This window comes from Cervus canadensis, chromosome 15, assembly GCF_019320065.1.
Source record: "Cervus canadensis isolate Bull #8, Minnesota chromosome 15, ASM1932006v1, whole genome shotgun sequence".
NCBI classification, from domain to species: domain Eukaryota; kingdom Metazoa; phylum Chordata; class Mammalia; order Artiodactyla; family Cervidae; genus Cervus; species Cervus canadensis.
The window spans coordinates 31,912,541-31,934,190 of NC_057400.1; the positions used below are offsets into that span (position 1 = coordinate 31,912,541).

Below are 21,650 nucleotides of genomic sequence, written 5' to 3' on the forward strand. Positions count from 1 at the left end.
GTGCCCCATTTAGGGGCAGGATGAAAGATTTTGTCTCACTCTCCTGAGCCCCATCATTGTTCAGTGACTGAGAGTCATCTTCATGGTCTATTGTTGCCTCATTAACAAGGCTACTCACAGGGCATAATTTTACCCAAATTGTATTACTTAATTTTGCTCAACTGACACTAAAACAGGAGATACTGTGACATTTTAAGTTCTTTTGTTTTTTTACTGTTCAAACAGCTACCATTTCCTTCTATACAGTGGAAGGACAAAACATTAACTCATAAATCAGGAATTTGAATCTACCTCCTGAGCAAGAACAACTTATGTACCTATGATTGGTTCATTACCTGTAATTCAACAGTTACGGTATTTCAAGAGATGTTGATAGCACAAATTTCTTCCACATGGGCCCAAACCTATGTCCTATTAATGTTGACCATACACAGTCAGAAATTAAAATAGGGTCAAGAGGACTCCTCTGGACAATCTATTTACTTATTTCTTTTAAAGGAATAAAATATACATTGGCTGGAAATACTATTCTGGCACATGCCTAAGAATAGCATGGAGACAAGTTTACCTAATCTATAATAAGTCTTTTATAAGTTTAAAAATTAACTCTGAACTTCTGGTTTCCTAACTCCTACAGTAGAAAAAAAAATGGTATGACACTGAAAACTTATTGTCATTCATTTCTGAATAGCTATGAAAAAGGATAAAAATAAGGGGTTAGAAGACCTGGGAAGGGGGGAAACGCAGTAATTGCTTAAGAAGATGCTTGGCCCCTGGTTCTAGATTGCTTATATCTTGTTTCTAAGCCTATCTCCTCAGCACCTCTCTCCCCACTTTATAGCTTTGGTTTTCCTGGAAGGACTTACTGTCATTGAACACTAAAAACTACTGATTTGAACTGCCCTTCCAGGGCAGTTCAGTCATGCTGATCAAGTCCTTTAATGGCTGAGATTACCTATGATTCAGCCATGACAAAGATCTTGTTTTAGCTCTACCAACAGTAAATAACAAATTCTGGGATCATCTTCATAGGCAGCTCTTTATGGAAGACATGACCAAAATATCACAAGCCTATTTAGAGTAGGTAACAGGTGTAAACATCTCACATTTCTGCTTTGGAACAAGGGATGAATTAATAACTATCCAATGCTAATTTCCTTCCTAAGAGTCTCTAATTAGATAATACCATGTCATCAACTAATAGTAAGGAATTGGTATGTCACCTATGGATGGACTATGCCACAGTATGGGAAAAACCAGATGTTCTCTTAAAGAGTTTCTGAGACACTTGTACAGTAAGAGAAAAAATTGAAAAAGAAGAGAAAGTAATTTCTCTAAGATTTTAAATATCAAACCAACAGACATGCACTAAAAGCTGTAGGGGATACAAAGACTTGTAAAACACACTTCCTCTCCTTTAGAAATTCATGGACCAATTAGGAAACAATTAAAGAAGCATCTGTGGATTAACACTGATAATGCTCACAGGCATTCACAGGAGCTGGGAACTTTCTCCCAAGTCTGACCACACTCATCATCTATGTAACTATTAATATTGTTTATTTGAAGAAGGGGGCGACAGAGGATGAGATAGTTGGAATGGCATCACCAACTCAATGGGCATGAGTCTGAGCAAACTCCAGGAGATACTAAAGGACAGGTAAGCCTGGCGTGCTGCAGTCCATGGGGTCACAAAGAGTTAGACATGACTGAACAACTGAACAACAACTACGCAACTACACTGTATAAGTTTCTTGAGGACAGAAGCTCTGCCTTTTTCATAAAGCCTAAATCAGTATTTCATAAATTTTTTAAAATTAAAAAAAAAAAGGTTTTTGATATATCCAGGGCAACTGGGAAACTCCTTTTCAGAACAAATTTACAGTTTCCAAGTATACAGGCACATGTGAGGGAAGAGGATCCATTCGGATGCCTTGGGGTGCAGCGGAATGTAAAACTGTTTCTGTGGGAGTACTATTAACATCAGGAGGGAGAGACAAAACTGCCATTCACACTACATTCTTCTTCCAAAAAGATTCTTCTGCATATGATTCAGAAATAATCTGTGAATGACTCACAAAAGTTTTCTTCAAGTTAATGTGGGTTTAGTTAGTGCTGCCAAACCTTCTATTTGAGCACTTAGATTTTTACTTGGGGGATGACAATTAATACCCCTCAACCTTCCCAGGGGAGAAGGAAATGGCAACCCACTCCAGGATTCTTGCCTACAGAATCCTGTGGACAGAGGATCCTGGTGGGCTGCCATCTATGGGGTCGCACAGAGTCGGGCACAACTGAGGCCACTTAGCATGCATGCATAAGAGGAGGAAACGGCAACCCACTCCAGTATTCTTGCCTGGAGAATCCCAGGGATGGAAGAGCCTGGTGGGCTGCCGTCTATGGGGTCGCACAGAGTCGGGCACAACTGAAGCGACTTAGCAGCAGCAGCAGCAGCAACCTTCCAGTCTGACTTGTATGAGAATGGTGTTCCTACCACTGCAGCAGAAGGTTAATTCCCCAAAGTGGAAGCCTATGTAAAAACTAAATAAAATTCAAATAGGTCAAAGGAGATAATGGTTACCTCATTAAGTGAGAAGTTCTGAGTGCATAAAGAAGAGTCCCCTTTATATATGTGTCTAAGGTGTTTTTTTCAATCAACCTTGCTATGCTTCCTTCTCCTGTCATTTAAAATCACCTGAGGCTTAAGAGGTTATGGGTTTTGTTTGGTTTTCCATTTTTTTTGATGCAGTCGGTGCTTGAGAAAATTCTTTCTTGTGTTATCATGACAAAGACCTCAGAGCCTAGGTAAAGAGCTCCCTTCCCTATGGGTTATTCATAGTTGTTGGCTTTCAGAAGCATTGAGTTCTGCTACTGAAGAATGTGTAAGTTTCTCTTAAGTTTAGATAACTGTCACTAAGACAATGTCTGTTTATAACAGCAACTCAAAAGATATCAACTGGAATTAACTACTTCTGCAATTATCAGTAATTAAAATCTATTAATAAAAAAGCAGAAAGGCATAGAAGAATTACTTGAAAAAATAAATCTGTTATTAAGAAAAGTAAACTGTATAAAAATAGTGAATACAGGAAATGTTCATGAGTCTCATAACTCTGGTTTTCAGTTTATGTATCAAATACATCTTAGCTGTTCTGTGGGACTGAAAGTGATTAAAAGCTAAGGCCCCTGGTCATTAGGAAAGATTTTTTAATATAAGGAACTTGTAGTAACTACTTGAAGTAACATCAAGGCCTAGTCCTATATCTGTTGCAAATATACATAGATATGTGTATGCCTTTACTACAAACATATATTATGCTCTACAGTTAGATCTGTGCTAATAGCACATGTGTTTTTCTTTTTAAATTTTAATTCAGAGGAACTAAGGTTTTATGACTTGGAAAGATCATTACCTTTCAGGTTCAACTTGTTAAGAAAGAAAAGAATTGTTTAAGGCAGTGATGCTAGAGAAAGCTTTGTAAATTACAGCACATTTGAAAATATTAATACTTCAAAATAAAACGTGTTACCTTCTCTTTATTGTAATAGAAAAGGCTTTGGTTTGAATTTCTGTTATAGTAAGCCACCACCAGCCTGCAGTGCTCAAAAATGAGGTAATATACAGCATGCTAGGTGTAAAAGTCAGAGGTCTTCACACCTGTTTTATTGCCCTTAATTCCTCCTTGAGGGATGCCAGTAAAGATGTGCAGACTTCAGGTCTTGATCTTCTCAAGGAGATTGGGAACCACTCAAAGTAAACACTGAAGTCACAAAACCGCAGCATTTCCAGATTGGAAGCTTAATTAGCATCAACTCAGTGACTTTTCCAAGCAGAAATCTTCTGAATGACAGGCCTCTTGACTACTACCAGTGACAAGAAGCTCACTATTTTGCAGAGTGTTCACTATTTTGTAGAGTGTTCACTATTAAATTACTCTAATCCAGTTGAAGTCTGCATTTTATACATCTAACCATTGCTCTTAATTCTTCCCTTGGAAAACATAGATAAAAAATTGAATCCTGTAACCAAATTAAATATTTCAAGTATCAAAAGAAAGCCTCATATCCCCCTAGAGTCATTTATCACACTCAGGACATAGTAAATGCTCACAACATTTGCTAGATGAATAAATGAATTGTTTTAGCTTTTGAGCTAAAAATTGAGGCAAGAATGTAGCACTCAAGAAAACTTATCTTTGTCTTTCTTTCCACCACCCTTTAGTCTCATTTCCCAGACTAATATCACATTAAAACACATTTGTAGATATACTGCTGAATGAGGTTGGTTGAAAAGCACTGGATTAACTGAAAACTCCAAAATATTAAGCCAATAGGTCAATTTGGGCTCTGAATTCTCAGAGTTTTTGATTCACAACAAGTGCAGAAATTCATTAAATCTACCAGAGATGACATTAAAACCAGAAAGCATGGCAGAGGGAAGCTAATTCTGTGGTCAAGAGACTTTATGATTCTGCTTTCAAAAAAATAGGACTAAACCTGTGTTGCTTCAGGTGACATCTTTGAAAACAGCTGCCAAGTCAGTGACCTGCAACATTAGCTTTTCACAATTCTTCCACTGCTTGTAACCTCAGAACATTCCAGCCTACTGTGAGTCCTTTGAAGTGAATAGCAACCCCCAACTTAGTTTTTCTGGAGCACAGGGCATTATTTTGGATGAAAACAACTTTTGTAAACAAAAACCAGAAGGTGCAAGCTCTCACCTCGGAGTCTGGTAGCAAATGAGCCTGAAAGACTTCTTCAGAGTTGAGCGTAGTGATTGGCCAAGAAAATAGCCTAAGGTCGGGAAGGTTATGTTTGAAATCATCTGGGTTTTGGGTCCATGAGCACACAAGAAAAACAGCTATGGGGTCACTTCCTTGAAAAAGGAAAAACAACAATGACTAAAATATAAATTCACATCAAGGAAAAAAAATGAAACACAGCTATTTTGACTTCAATAAATGAAAGCTATAAATTCTCTCTACAAATCACAAAGGCTTCCTCCTTTTTACTCAATTGATTTACTGTATTTGCTAATTAAATGAGAGCTTTGTCCGAGCCTGCAGCATCAGCTAGGACGGAGAGGGGAAGGCACATCCTCTGTATTTTTTTTGAGGAAGGATGCCATTTTGGCATCATGGATCACAACAGTATATGGCTGATCCTTCACATTCCGTATGTTTTGCTCTTTCAAAGCATTTGATCAATAACAGAAAACAAAGCTGAACATAGTGGACATCAGAGTTTTACTGCCTGAGTTCACATCCCAGATCCTGTTACATGACTTGGGAGAAGTCACTTGGCTTAACTTTTTCTCAGTTTTCTTTTCTGTGCAATGGGGAAATATTGCACAGAAAATATTCAGGAAATACCTGAATCAAAATACTTTGGTTGGAGTTTCAAAGAGGTGGTGTGTGTACTTAGCACACCAAAATACTATTATTTCTGTAATAAAAATGCTTATTATTATATAAATATTTCATGTAATCCAATTACAGTTTATAAAGCTTTTTATAATTCTAACTTACTGATAATTATTAAACATATAACATTTTATAAATATAATCACTGATATAATTATTATTACTATCATCATCATTATTACAGTACCAAGTATTACTAAATCCAAACATCCAGATATTTTTCTGTATTTTACTCTGGCCTCGAGAACATCTGGGGATGAAGCCAGATGCCTAGGGCTGAGGAAGGCAAGTCTTTTGTTACTAACAGAGAGACAGCCGGCTGGCGCACAGAAACCTCCAGGAAGCAGTTCCCTGGGGGGCAATCATCTCCCCTCTCCCATACCCCTCGCCACATGCACAGCATTCTTCTAATCTCCCAAGGCTAGTGCTGGGCCCAGCTCCTGGGGTTTATTTTGATAAATGTTTCGGGCTACAGAGTGCCAAGAAACTTGATCCATTTGCTTCTCAAATGCCAAACCTCTACCTGGAGAAAGGAATGCTTAGATCAGTGCACAGAGATGAAAAGTTTTAAGTTAAATATGCAGTCCTCCCCTTAACCTATCGTCTTCTCTGTTCCTCAACTCTGAAAAGTTGGAAGAAAAATATCTTCTGATAAAGAGTGTCATAAATCACTAGTGGAAAGTTAAACATGATTTAGCAAATGCTCATTTTATCTTGGAAAGCAGGGTTATAACGGAACTACCTTTATGTCTAAAGCCATCAAGTTTCTTAAGGGAATTGTGCGTATTTTAATCAAATCATTCTGCAAAGTTCCATAGCTCAAATTCTTTACTAAACTTTTTTCTAAAAGTTTTTTTAGAAAAAATTTTCTAAACTTTTTATACCTAGCGGTCAAAATAAATTACACCTGGTTATTGTAAGAGGGATAAACACCATATCATTCTTTTTCAGTGGAAGGGAGAACTAATATTTCTTGAGTACCTGCTAAGTGCCATGTGTTTTACTTATGTTGTACTATTTAATATAGCAAAACTGCATCGTTTTACAGACAAAAAACCCTGACACTCAGAAAACTCCAAAAAGCTTTCTAAGTTCATAGCACTAACAAGAAGAGCAGGTAATAATCAAATGCACAATTTCAAAGCCCCCCCAAAAAAAATCACGTGCTATCACTGTTTAATGATCAATGCTTGCTCTTGTATTTGCTTACATGCTTATTGTCCATGTGCCTCTGCAATCATACAGGCTCCATGGAAACCAGGCTTTGTTTCCATGAGCCCATCAGCCACAATTACTGAGCCCCCATGCCACAAATACTGAAAGCTCTGCATTCTAGAGCTCATGCTCCACAACTAGAGAAGCCACTGCAATGAGAAGCCGCGGACCGCAACTGGAGAGTAGCCCCTGCTTGCTGCAAGTAGAGAAAGCTCACGCACAGCAACAAAGACCCAGCACAGCCAAAAATAAATAAATGAAAACTTTAAAAAATGCATGAATGAATGAAGAACACATTTCTGACATGCCCAGAATGAGTCAATAGGAAGTCAAGTCAATTCTCACTTTCCCTCTTGAAGTAAACAATGATGGTAATTGTTCCAATATCCTATGGCATTTTATCATTTGATACATGATAGAAAAGAAATCTTTCCTTTTGTTTTGAAAATACCAATAGTTATCTCATTAAGTCTGGAAAGTACTGTCATTCCCTATGAAGTCTGTCACAGCACTGAATCCATCTTGTTGAATCCTGAAGAATTGTCTAACTTTGGAAGATTTATCAGAAAGTTCTCCTAAAAAGATAGTTTCCAGAATTCTTTTGGTTAGTGACATGAGAAGCAGCTGGAGTGATGTGGTTTCAAGCATTGCTTTCGATTTGATGTCATGTTCCTCTCACAGGTTTCCTCCTTACTAGCTCAGTTGGTTAGACCTTGATATTAAATACAATGAGGTATAGGTCATGGGTCCAAATCTCTGGTGGAACAATTAGTTTTAAGTTTGTTGCCTGGACACAGGATTAACTCTGAGCCTCTTCCATTCCCCTTCACTTTGATTTCGTGCTTCAGAAAGGCCAGGAGAAACACGAGCAAAACAGATGCTTTCTGGGAGACCAGCAGGAGAGTCATCTCTCCATAAAATCCCCAGATCTCACATTTACACTCCCTCAAAGAGTTATCTTACTGACTCACACTTCATTAACAATTGATTTTATGCATTTCCTAATTAGAAATATAAACAGTGGAACAAACCATCTATAAACAAGCTCATAAATAACCAAGCAACCAGTTTATATAAAATTAAAGATGAAAAAAAAACTTAAGATTTCTAATGACCAGAAGTAACCCTTCTGAATAAAACTCTTACTATAATACACAAGCTAAGAGCACTTTAATGAGAAAACAGTTACTTAGGTTATTCTATGGGTGGATACACATTAACATAAATTACATTCATAAACTCTCAGGAAAGGATTAGTGGCTTTATAAGCAGTAACAAGAAGGGGTCTCATTAACTGAGAATATTTAGGTCCTAGAGGAGATCGATTCCAGGAGACACAGAGCCCAGTAGTCTAATTCCAATAAAGACTTATTCAATTTAAGTCAAGAGCTGAATGAAAAATTGGACTAGGGTCTGGCCCACAGACAGATGATTCCTTCTGCTGAGAAAATGTGAGGTCTTTAAAATAACTCCAGGTATCCTTAGTTTGATGTACCAAATGTCAAGTATCCTTTCATAAATATAATTTGTTTTTCCAGCTTGAACCTCTGGAGAATGAATGGTTCCACAATTCATGAAGTAAAAAAGGGGAGATGGGTCCAGCTAAATGCCTCTCACCAGCATCTGACTATATCTATCCCAGGTAAGCAAGTGATAGGAGCTCATCTCATCCAACAGGAGCATATCTACTCTTAGATTTCATACTAGTCAGTTGCCTTAAAAACTGAGCTCTCTGTTGATTTCAATAAAAGCAGCGAACTTGCAGTTTGCCTGGCTATATTTTTTATTAAAAAGGTGAGAGTGATATTCTACCTAGCTTTCTACATTCATTCCTGAGTGGAAAATGAAAGTCTGGATGCCATACTTTTTGAGGCTGTATCTTCGGACCATGTTAAAAGTTGACAAAGATATCAGAAAAGTGCTAGGGGTCTCCAGGGACACGGATGCAAAAGGCTATCTTGCCTATTACCCCTCTCTTATTTGGGCCTGTCAGTGAACAGTTTCCTCTGATAGCAGGGTCTGGTTATTCAAGGGGGTCAGGGACTGAACATGGGAGAGCTGGGGGACAAGCTCAGAAAAGGGACCAAGGATATTGAAGCTACTGTTAAGACAGAAGCAAGATCCTGGCTAAACAGAGAAGTATGTGAAGTCAAAGATGGCTCGCAGACTAACAGAAAAATGGAATGATCATAAACCTAGAGATTCAGCAAAGCCAAAGAACAGTTTGCATGGGACTAAAGAACGAGAGAGCCAGTGATGCAATAAGGGAATATGATAAGAAAGGATGTGATAAGGGAAGAAGTCAGCTAGTTGAAGATCAGTTGAAGATCCAGAAAGCTCCCCTGCACTTGAAACAGTTAAGAAGACACAGTCATCTGGAGCAGACTAAAAGGAAGTCTCTTCGGATTTTGTAGAGAGACTTGTGTGGAGAGAGTTAACTCTCTCTGGAAAAGGAAGCTTTTTACTTTAGATTTCAGATAACCACAATTTCCTAAAGAAGGCAAGTTATGGTACACTTTCAGTTCCCTTCTAACTTCATGATTCATTCTCCATTAATTTCAGGCTGTCTTATGTGGGAAAAAAACTTCAGTGCCTCGCCTGTCTTTGCTCCCATTCTAGTATCAAAGAAATGCAAAAGTTGATTATAAAGTCATATCAAAATAACAGGTTTTCTCATAAATGACTTTACAGCTGTGGCCACCTAAAGCATGACCAGAAAAGCTTGTCTTGGTTTTAAGACAGTTGTTTTGAAAGTAGGCTTGATTGGCAATTGATTATCCACAGCTCTGAAGTGAAGATCCACATGGATAAAGAAAGTTCACGTATAACCCCAAAATTTCATGGCAATGTAAACAACAAGAGAATAAAACCACCAGATAAAATCCCCATCTCTGTCCCGACTTACTTTTTGAAAGATGTGTTAATGAGCAGTGAAATGGGCAGAGGAGTCAGAAGTGGGAGACTGTCTGGGAGAACAAGAACTCTAGCAAATCTATAGCTTGGATAAGAGTGTGGATAGAATGGCACAGCAAGAAATCCAGAATCAATGTGACTGATTAGCCGCAGTTTTGCTGTTGAGAAAATTATCTTCCTTATTAACACAACTCAGAACCAGAATGATTTTCATCACTGAACTCAGCTATGGTATTTTTCTTCTGGCATCCAATCAGTCTCCTGGGGTGATAATTGTTTTGTCCCAAGGATTACTCAACTATACACACACAAACTCTGTACAAACACGGGCCAAAAAAGCACACTTGTCACATAAATAATAAAGCCAAACATGCTAATCTTTTGCTGCCTTTTCAGTGATCCATCAGGGAACTTTTGCCAAATAGACTGGAGTCAAGTCAATGTTATAGTTTTAAAATGAGAAGAAACTCTAGGCATAAAAGTGTGCCAGTTTCCTAGCCAACAATGCTGATAGATAAATGTGTCTGTAAGATTAAATCTCTTTATGGAACACAGTGGTCTCTGAACTTTTTGAAATAACCCTATCCAAAAAAAAAAAAAAAACCACTGGAGGATTCATCCCCAGTAAGTATTGGCTATATAAATAAAAATTTTTATATGTATGTGATATCAACCTATTCTAAAAACATATTCTTGATGCAATAATGTTTAAAAGCATTTAAAGTGATATGACCAACAATGAAATAATATTTATGAACGTCATGCAACTTTTCATATTTCTATACTACCACTGATAATATCCTAATACATAATATGAATATATACTTAGAGTATGATATGTTGTTAAACATAGTAGAGATAAATTCACATTTTTTAATACTTGTGTTGAGAAACTTCCCTGGTGGTCCAGTGGCTAAGACTTCACACTCCCAATGCAGGAGGCCCAGGTTCAACCCCTGGTCAGGGAACTAGATCCCACATGCCGCAACCAAGAGCTTAAAAGTCACAATGAAGACTGAAGATCCCAAGTGCTGCAACTAAGAACTGCCACAGTCAAATAAAAAGATAAAATACTTTTAATAAATAAATAAAATAGTTACACTGATACTCAAGATTTTTAATGCCTTCTTGTCAGACCTTCTTAATGTAACTGACAAAAAGCTCCTACTAGAAGTGACAACTCTACCATGCTCTTACCTTCATCTTTTATTATTAGTTTTACCTTGCATTTGAGCTTTCTGTGCAAGACATTTTATCAGCCATTTGCTCCATAACTGTAAAGGTTAATTTAGTAAATACACAAGTGAAAATATATAAATAACATAAAAATATGATCCAAAAATCCACGTAAGAGGACACTGAATTACAATGCGATACAGCATATTGGCAGTAATCAATCACACGAGGGCACTGCCCATGATGTGGAATTCCACTTCCTACAACACAGCTTCTATATCAACTGACAAATGGACATGTGGGAGGTGAACGTTACCATTAGTTCATATACTAAAATTAGCTATATAAGCAACAAAAGAAAAAATAGATAAACTGGGATTCCCCAAAATTTTAAAACTTTTGCACATCAAAGGACACTATCAACAGAGTGAAAAGGCAGCTCACAAAAGAGAATATTTGCCAATCATGAATCTGACAAGGAATTATTATCTAGACTATATAGAAACTCCCATGACTCACCACCACAACAAAAACAACATGAAAGTGGGCAAAGGACCTGAATGGACATTTTTCCAAAGACATAAAAATAGTCAGTAAGCACATGAAAAAATATTCAACATCATTAATCATTGGTGGCGGTGGTGGTTTAGTTGCTAGGTCATGTCTGACTCTTTGTGACCCCATGGACTGTAACAGACCAGGCTCCTCTGTCTGTGGGATTTCGTAAGCAAGAAAACTGGAGTGGGTTGCCATTTCTTACTCTAGAGGGTCTTCCCAACTCAGGAATCGAACTGGATTTCCTGCATTGCACATAGATTGTTTACTGACTGAGGAACAGGGAAGCCCCATTAATTATTAGGAGAATGTAAATCAAAATTACAATGAAATACTACCTCACGTCCGTTAGGCTAACTGTTACTTTTAAAAATAATAATTTTTTTGTTTTAAAACTTTTTTATATTAAAAAATAACATTTTTTTAAATAGTAATGTGTTTGTGAGAGTATGCAGATATTAGAACATCCATGCATTGCTGGTGGTTATAGAAAATGGTTCAGTCACTGTGGAATAGTTAAACATAAAATTACCACATGATCCAGCAATTCTAATTCTAGGTATATACCCAAAAGAATTGAAAACAGACTAAAACAGATACTTAAATACCAATGTTCATGGCAACATTATTCATAACAATCAAAAGGTAGAAACAACCCAAATGAATGAACAGATAAACAAGTGTATACACCCATGCAGTGGAATATTCAGCCCTAAGAAGAAATGAAATTCTGATACACGCTACAACATGGATGAACTGTGAAAATATAATGCCAAATGAAATACACCAAGCACAAAAGGATAAATATCATACACTTCCATTTGTATGAGGTAGCTAGAGAAGGAAAATTCACAGAGACTTATGTAGAATAGAGGTCCCCATGGGCTGAGGCAGACCCTTATGGCAGAAAGCGAAAAAGAACTGAAGAGCCTCTTGATGAAAGTGAAAGAGGAGAGTGAAAAAGTTGGCTTAAAACTCAACATTCAAAAATGAAGATCACGGCATCCAGTCCCATCACTTCTTGGCACACAGATGGGAAACAATGGAAACCATGACACACTTTATTTTCTTGGGTTCCAAAATCACTGCAGATGGTGACTGAAGCCATGAAATTAAAAGACACTTGCTCCTTGGAAGAAAAGCTACTACCAACCTAGACAGCATATTAAAAAGCAGAGACATTATTTTGCTGACAAAGGTCCGTCTAGTCAAAGCTATGGTTTTTCCAGTAGTCATGTATGGATGTGAGAGTTGGACTGTGAAGAAAGCTGAGTGCCGAAGAATTGATGCTTTTGAACTGTGGTGCTGGAGAGGAATCTTAAGAGTCCCTTGGACTGCAAGGAGGTCAAGTCAGTTAATCCTAAAGGAAATCAGTCCTGAATATTCATTAGAAGGACTGATGTTGAAGCTGAAACTCCAATACTTTGGCCACCTGATGCGAAGAACTGATTCATTGGAAAAGACCCTGATGCTGGGAAAGATTGAAGGCGGGAGAAGGGGACGACAGAGAATGAGATGTTTAGATGGCAACACCAACTCGATAGACATGAGTTTGAGCAAACTTCGGGAGTTGGTGATTGACAGGGAAGCCTGGCGTGCTGCAGTGCATGGGTTGCAAAGAGTTGGACATGACTGAGTGACTGAACTGAGCTGAACTGAGGGGCTGAGGGGAAGGAGAAATAGAGTCACTGTTTAATAGGTACTGGTGATATGATCACCTCCCAGACATTGTAAGGTTTAGGTTTGACCTGGGATTGTCATACACAGGATACCTCTAGGGTTTCAGAAGTGCATAGCACAGTGGTGCCCTAAAGTGTTGCTTAGATAAGGCAGTGAATGGGTCTGAAGTCTAACTTGTGCTGTGTTCCCTAAGCCATGTGCTTTGGAGGAAGGTTACATCCTGTTGAAGGAAGAGATGCACTGTTTAAATCATTTTGAAACAGTATACAAAGTCATCCCATGTGTAATGACTTCTTGTTATTACTACCTGCACTTAAAACCCCACAGTGGGAACAAATAGTTTCAGGATTTCATACTAATATTCAAGTGCATCTTTCTTGGCATATCTAGAAAAGGTTAAGTTTACCAGTTGACATACCATGTTGTTAGTCAAGACACTAAAAACCTGTTATCTTTTTGAGTCAAAATGATAACAAAAAAACTGTTGAATGGGGCAGAGAGGTCTTAAGATTCCAACATCAAACTCACACTCCTAATTAGTTAATTAATTAAAATGTATTGCGAATTATTCTGTGCCAAGTAAATGGAGACCAGGGGCTAAAAGGTGAAGTGAGGTCTCCAAATTCACACAGGCGATTAGTGGGGAAACCAGCATGAGAATCCACAACCCCAAGCAGATCAGACTCCTGCCGCAGACAGAGAGTGTGATGTTCCCCAGGCGGGGGACATAAGCATGTGGGATCCAGTTCAGGCATGGCTGGGACTACTGGGCTCCACAGAGCAGTATGTTAGCACTCTCAGTGTAGACTGAGACGTTAATGACATCTTCACATGAAGCAGAGGAAAGAAGTGAATAAACTAAGAAAAATGTGATATCACCATCATGTCATGTCATTTTGTGTGGACTCCTGTATTCTGCTTTTCTCAGAGCATTTCACAGTATCTATTACTTTGGATCTGCCAAAAGCAAAGCATACATTGTCTTATGTACATGTATAATACAATGCATGAACTGTACATAGATATTTATATATTTATTTTCCTCTCCATTTACATAATCAATCATACTTGCTCTAAAAACTCATGTTACATAGTGAATGTTTTGGAATTTCAAATGTTTTCCAAAATAAGGAAAACAGAACCCACTTCCCTTATTAAGCTGTTTCTGGCTCATTTTTTAAATATAACATGTAAATATAGCAAATGAATCTGGAGGAAAGAAACAAAACTAAGCAAAAATACACACACACACACACACACACACACACACACATATGTATGAAAAAGCAAAAAAGTGTTAGTTGCTCAGTTGTGTTCAACTCTTTGCGACTCCATGGACTGTAGCCTGCCAGGCTGCTCTGTCCATTGGATCTCCCAGGCAAGAATACTGGAGTGGGTAGCCATTCCCATTTCCTGACCCAGAGACTGAGCCCAGGTCTCCTGCATTGCAGGCAGATTCTTGACCATCCAAGTCAACAGGGAAGCCCTGAAATCTTACATATATATTTCCATTTGATTGATAATTCTCACTCCTTCTCTCCTACTCTCTACACATCCTCATGTGTTTATGACATTTCTGATTTCAGGTTCCCCGAGTGAAATTCTGTAGGCTATAAGCTAAACCACTGACAAACACTAGCCAGGTTAAACCATGTTACAGGAACAATGGGAAGGGCCCAATTTCTCTGAAGAGACATGAAGTGAAAAATCTTCACCACTGGATGACATTATTTCATGGCAACTGAAACCAGCATACCCCTGATGATCAGGAGCCATGCCTCCCCTGCCGCCTTCCACATGGAACCAGTTTATGTGCTCTCTCCAGGAACGGTGCAGAGCTGGGAAAGTCTTCCAAAGGTCACCTTTTCCTAAGGCCTCCAGGCAGTTCTCTAAAGCATTCCAGAATTTTTATTCCCCAATTCTTTGAAATGCTCTGAGCAACTGACAGATCTCTGATGTCTACAGGAAAAAATGTTAGAGTCAATGAGTCTTAATTCTACTCTTACGCCAATCTCTGATTAAGGCAAGGATCCCTTTTAAAGTCAAATTCAGCTTTGGTTTTCTTTATTCTTGCATTCTGATAACATTTTAGGAAGCTGGTATTAAGGGAAAGTCAGATCACAGGTTAAAAGAAGAATTATGTCCATTTTGAACAGAGACTTTGAGACAACAAAATGATCATTTAGTGTCTATATTAGATTCCTTCCTGAATTTAGCCTTTAGGCAATCGGTTTACTAAAGGATTCTAAAAGCATTTGGCCTTTATGTGAATGGGAGGAAGCTCCACAGAGTTTCAAACTATAATGAAATCAGAAGGGTCATAAACCTTGCGCTGTAGACATTAATTGAGGGCCAGCTTACTCCACAGCAGAGGAAATGCTGGGATAGCAGGTGTGTTTGGGGGAGGTACACAACTGCCTGGGAAGCAGCTGGACTTGGCAGCCCTTGGACTGAGAACAGAGAGATAACAAATCCCTAGCATAGGGGCAGTTTGACCATTCCTTTGACCCCTGCATGCCTTAACTAAACTCCTTTGTTTCTTGTCAATTCTCCCTCAACATGCAAAAAAACATATTTTCCTATCTTTCAAAGGAAATAAGCCTGCTTCTCATTCTCTCCCCTCCCCCACACCTGGGCTGGACCTCATTTGTCTTGAGGCAGAAGAGGGCTCAACGGAACACGTGATCATATTTAATGGTCTCCAAAATTACTTCTGTGAAACATCCACCTACTTGCCACGGCTTGATTTACTGCATCGCCTGGAAATAACAAATGTAATTACTTTGGAATCAACATAATATGAGGCCAGATTGCCTTAACATTCCTTTCGCTTGAGAGGAACTTAATATGAATGAGAACCAGCTGTCTGTCTGTCATCATGTGCATTTGGTCAGCTTTCATAACTGATGACAGATATGGCTCTTTTGGAAAATACTTTAAAGTCACATAATTGTAATGGCCATTTTTTTCTCTGACAGCTTTCATATCTACAATGAATCATGTAAAGCACAGGTATCTTACCTGAAACCAAGAGATAACTCAGTGTTTTCAAATGGTTATCTCCCCTGGAATCGTTTCCCCCAGGCTTGTGTTTTGGATTTCTTTAATAAAAGGGGTAGTATGTTCTTATTCAAGAAGAGAAAACAAATGAAACTTGTGACTTCATAATGAGAGAAATTCCCTAGTATAACCTAAAGCTTTGAATGGCAAGAAGGGTCTTCAGAGTATGTGTGTATGTGTATGTGTGTGTTTATAAATGTTGATTTAATTAGCCTTTATTTCATATCTACTAATTTTCAGACTGTCAGATGATAAAATTTTTTAAATGAACTAACATTTTAGGGGTCTCTACACTATCTACATTCACTTTCTTATTTAACCTTCACAACAACCCCACTTTGTGAGTTGGGTAATAAGACCTGCTTCTTTGCAAAGAGAGCACTGAAGGTCAGTGACATGAGTAACTTTCCCAAGGTCACAGAACTAGTTAGTAATGAAGTTAAAGAAGGATCTAGGCCTCATTGACTCAAGTCAGTAAGAAAAGCCTTGATGAAAGAATTGAGAAAAATTGGCAAATGCAACTCATTATACAAAAGCTGTATCTCTATAACTGTAACAACTAATTAGCATAATACAGAAAATTGATCCCATTTATAAATCAGAGTACTGAGAGTATGACAGACTCTCAGAAGATCAGTGAAACTAGAGTACAATTGCATGTGTGGATATCTGATATATGACAGAGGTGTAATTACAATGGAAAAAGGAAGGGCTAATAAGTGGTGATCAGAAAATAAGATATCCATATGATTCCCTACTTTATACTATATACATATTAAAAATAACCCAGGGAGATTAAAAACCTAAATGTGAAAAGCAAACCTTTAAACACTTTAGAAGAAATTAAAGGAGACAAAATGATGTTAAAGTATATTCTTAAACAAAACACAGAAAAGCACAAATGACATAATGAAAGATTACTAGATACACTATATTAAAAATAAGCTTTTTTTACAACAAGATTCGATTACAAATAGTGAAAATGCAAGTCACAGACTGGGAGAAAATATTTGCAACACATGTACCCAACAAAGAATTAGCACCCAGAACATATAAAAAATGCATGGAAATCAATCACCCAACAGAAAAATGGGCAGGTCACAAAACAGGAAATCCACTGGTCACTTAATATTTGAAAAGATTTTTAACCTAATTATGAGTGAGGTAAATAAAACAATGAGGTATCAGTTCACAGTTACCAAACTGGCAAATTTTTAGAGTACGAAAACACCTATTATTGGCCAGATACAATAAAATAGGAATTCTCATTTACTGCTGATAGAACTGGAACAACCACTTGGGAGCATGATTCGGCATGTCTAGAAAAGGTGACGATGCACACTGCCTCATTCCTAGTAATTCTGCTTATATGTATATATCTTAGAGAAACTCTCTAACATGCACATAAGAAGAAATTTTAGAATGCTACTTGCAGCTATGTTTATGGAAACAAAACAACAGATAGCCCAATATATTTAAATTTTAAAAGGATATATTTTGATAGATTCATAAAATGTAACACTATTTTAGCAGCTAAAGTGAACACACTAAATCTAGCTATTTATGGCAACATGGATAAATCTCAAAAATTTAACATTGACAAAAGAGAGCTGCAAAGCATTTGTACAGTATAATATATACAGTTCAAAAACAAGCAAAAACATAACATATTATCAAAACAACTTATGGAAATTTATGCTTTACTGAACAGTGAAAGGTTGTTTATATTTATTTAACAGTATAAAATCATGCATACAAAAAAAACTAAAAGTGCTTCTCTCTGAAGAGAGACAGATAGGAATGAAATCAGGGGATATCAAATCAGGGGCTTTGAATATTTTCTTTAAAAAAATCTGAAATGAATATGGTATTAGTTGTCGTTGTTTACTCACTAAGTCACGTTCGACTCCTTTTGTGACCCCATGGACTGTAGCCCACCAGGCTACCCGGAGCCGGGTTGCTTGAGAATGCAGCCCAAAGTGGGTGGTAAACTCCATCTAAGGCTAAATACCGGCACGAGACCGATGGTCAACAAGTACCGTTAAGGGAAAGTTGAAAAGAACTTTGAAGAAAGAGTTGAAGAAAGTTTGAAGAAATCCATGGGATTTCCCAGACAAGAAAACGGAAGTGGGTTGCCATTTCATTCTCCAGGGTATCTTCCCAACCCAGGGATCAAACCTGCATCTCCTGCTTGGCAGGTGGACTCTTTATAACTGAGCCACCTGGGAAGCCCATGGTATTGGCAGATGATGTAAATAAAGAGACAGAAAAGAGGAAGAAGGCAGGAGGGAGGGAGGGAGGGATAAAAGGAAGGAAGAAAGGAGACATGGCAGGGTGGCGCGGGAAGGAAAAGAAGAAAAAACATTTAGAAAGCAGAAAACTCTAGATCAAATCACTGAGATTCTGTCTTTTAAGGGTAGAGTCATTTAAACTTTAAAAAGATTAAAAGAGAATTTCCAGATTTTTTTGAAACATAATGAACAAATGGAGCTAGTTATGAAATGAGTTAATATAACTCACTAATTTAGGTCAACTAGGGGAAGATCAATTTGAATTAGGTTCAGAAACTTTTGAGAATTTAAAGGCATGCAATTATAAAACTTACTCTGTGCCTACAGCTCTTTAAACTAATTGTAACAGTTAACTTTTTGTGGGTGGCACGTTTATGCCTTGAAATGTGAAGCACTTTGGTCTCTGTGTACCCACTCCCCTCTATCACTTGTACCCCAAAGGCAATTTTCCTTCCTTTCATCCAGAAACAATAATTCAAAAAAAAAATCTATGAGCTAAGTGCCTAGTTTAAAAAAAAATCTGCATGTGTATATTTCCCTTTACTATTATTCTATACATACTGTTTTTAACCATTTATCTTGGGGCTTCCCAGGTGGCACTAGTGGCAAAGAACCTGCCTGCCAATGCAAGAGACATAAGGAACGAGGGTTCATCTCTTCCTGGGTTGAGAAGATCTCCTGAGGTCATGGCAACCCACTCCAGTATTCTTGCCTGGGGAATCCCCATGGACAGAGGAGCCTGGAGGGCTACAGTCCATTGGGTCACAAAGAGTCGGATATAACGGAGGTGACTTATTATATAAAATAAAGATAATTACTGAAGAGTGAAACATAGTATTTTTTATCAAAATAAGATGATACTCTCAATATTCCTATACTTTTCCAGTTCACATTCACTATATTTATTTCCAAAAATGTTCATCTCACCTTACATCCGAACTTAAATTCTATTCATGGACCAAATATTCCATTTAAGACTGATCTATACAAATCAAGCCCATATACTGCATCTAGTTGTTTTATTCCTTGTGCCTCTTCTTATCTGGAACAAACCCTTTATTTTAATGACTCTGAATTGTCATCTTACAGGATATACCACCTTCTGAATTTGTCTGATTTCTTCTCCACGGTGAAATTTAGCTTGCTCCTTACTTTATAACTGAGAGCTATCAGGATAGGCTCTGTGAATTTAAGTTAACCACATGTGGCTAGACAGTACTATAAGTAATGTTACCAATTTCATTTTACATCACCTAAGGAAACACAATGTACTATCTAGTTGCCTATCTTTGATGATACTAAAATTAACCACTACATTAGGGTGGTGATAATTTGATTTCTCTATTTAATAGCAGTATTTTCCCCCCTGCAACCTGAAAGTAATCTCTGTAGTGTTACTCTGGGGTTATACAAGTGTTTCATCATAAACCTTCACTAAATTGATAACTGACAACTGATAATCCTCCTGAATTAGTAATTTCATTACATCACTGGTCTAGATAACAAGGAATAAAAGAAGAGAAAATCCATGCTCTCAGGGAGTTTATCATATAGTGGGACAAAGACATCAATAAACATTAAAAATTAGAAAAATACATAAGTATCCTCTTTGATTTCTTTCATCAGTGTTTTATAGTTTTCTATGTATAGGTCTTTTGTTTCTTTAAGTAGATATACTCCTAAGTATTTTATTCTTTTTGTTGCAATGGTGGATGGTATTGTTTCCTTAATTTCTCTTTCTGTTTTTTCATTGTTAGTAAATAGGAATGCAAGGGATTTCTGGGTGTTAATTTTATATCCTGCAACTTTACTATATTCATTGATTAGCTCTAGTAATTTTCTGGTAGAGTCTTTAGGGTTTTCTATGTAGAGGATCATGTCATCTGCACACAGTGAGAGTTTCACTTCTTCTTTTCCTATCTGGATTCCTTTTACTTCTTTTTCTGCTCTGATTGCTGTGGCCAAAACTTCCAACACTATGTTGAATAGTAGTGGTGAGAGTGGGCACCCTTGTCTTGTTCCTGATTTCAGGGGAAATGCTTTCAATTTTTCACCATTGAGGGTGATGCTTGCTGTGGGTTTGTCATATATAGCTTTTATTATGTTGAGGTATGTTCCTTCTATTCCTGCTTTTTGGAGAGTTTTAATCATAAATGGGTGTTGAATTTTGTCAAAGGCTTTCTCTGCTTCTATTGAGATAATCATATGGTTTTTATCTTTCAATTTGTTAATGTGGTGTATTACATTGATTGATTTGCAGATATTAAAGAATCCTTGCATTCCTGGGATAAAGCCCACTTGGTCATGGTGTATGATTTTTTTAATATGTTGTTGGATTCTGTTTGCTAGAATTTTGTTAAGGATTTTTGCATCTATGTTCATCAGTGATATTGGCCTGTAGTTTTCTTTTTTTGTGGCATCTTTGTCTGGTTTTGGAATTAGGGTGATGGTGGCCTTATAGAATGAGTTTGGAAGCTTACCTTCATCTGCAATTTTCATCCAAGTTGTCCATTTTATTGGCATAGAGCTGCTGGTAGTAGTCTCTTATGATCCTTTGTATTTCAGTGTTGTCTGTTGTGATCTCTCCATTTTCATTTCTAATTTTGTTAATTTGGTTCTTCTCTCTTTGTTTCTTAATGAGTCTTGCTAATGGCTTGTCAATTTTGTTTATTTTTTCAAAAAACCAGCTTTTAGCTTTGTTGATTTTTGCTATGGTCAACATACCGTGTTCATGGATTAGAAGAATCAATATTGTCAAAATGGCTATTCTACCTAAAGCAATCTATAGATTCAATGCAATCCCTATCAAGTTACCAACGGTATTTTTCACAGAACTAGACCAAAGCATTTCACAATTTGTATGGAAATACAAAAAACCTCGAATAGCCAAAGTAATCTTGAGAAAGAAGAATGGAACTGGAGGAATCAACCTGCCTGACTTCAGACTCTACTACAAAGCCACAGTCATCAAGACAGTATGGTACTGGCACAAAGACAGAAATATAGATCAATGGAACAGAATAGAAAGCCCAGAGATAAATCCACGAACCTATGGACACCTTATCTTTGACAAAGGAGGCAAGGATATACAATGGAAAAAAGACAACCTCTTTAACAAGTGGTGCTGGGAAAACTGGTCAACCACTTGTAAAAGAATGAAACTAGAACACTTTCTAACACCATACACAAAAATAAACTCAAAATGGATTAAAGATCTAAATGTAAGACCAGAAACTATAAAACTCCTAGAGGAGAACATAGGCAAAACACTCTCCGACATAAATCACAGCAAGATCCTCTATGACCCACCTCCCAGAATATTGGAAATAAAAGCAAA

At 37.4% G+C, this 21,650-nt stretch overlaps 1 long non-coding RNA gene across 1 annotated transcript in view; it reads right to left on the bottom strand.

Moving 5' to 3' along the window:
- Positions 1 to 4,747: 4,747 nt before the first annotated feature.
- Positions 4,748 to 21,650, bottom strand: part of LOC122453882 — a 253,302-nt gene continuing 236,399 nt past the window's right edge. The window contains exon 3 of the long non-coding RNA XR_006273208.1: positions 4,748 to 4,876. This is a non-coding gene — a long non-coding RNA (uncharacterized LOC122453882). The remainder of the gene's footprint in view (positions 4,877 to 21,650) is intronic.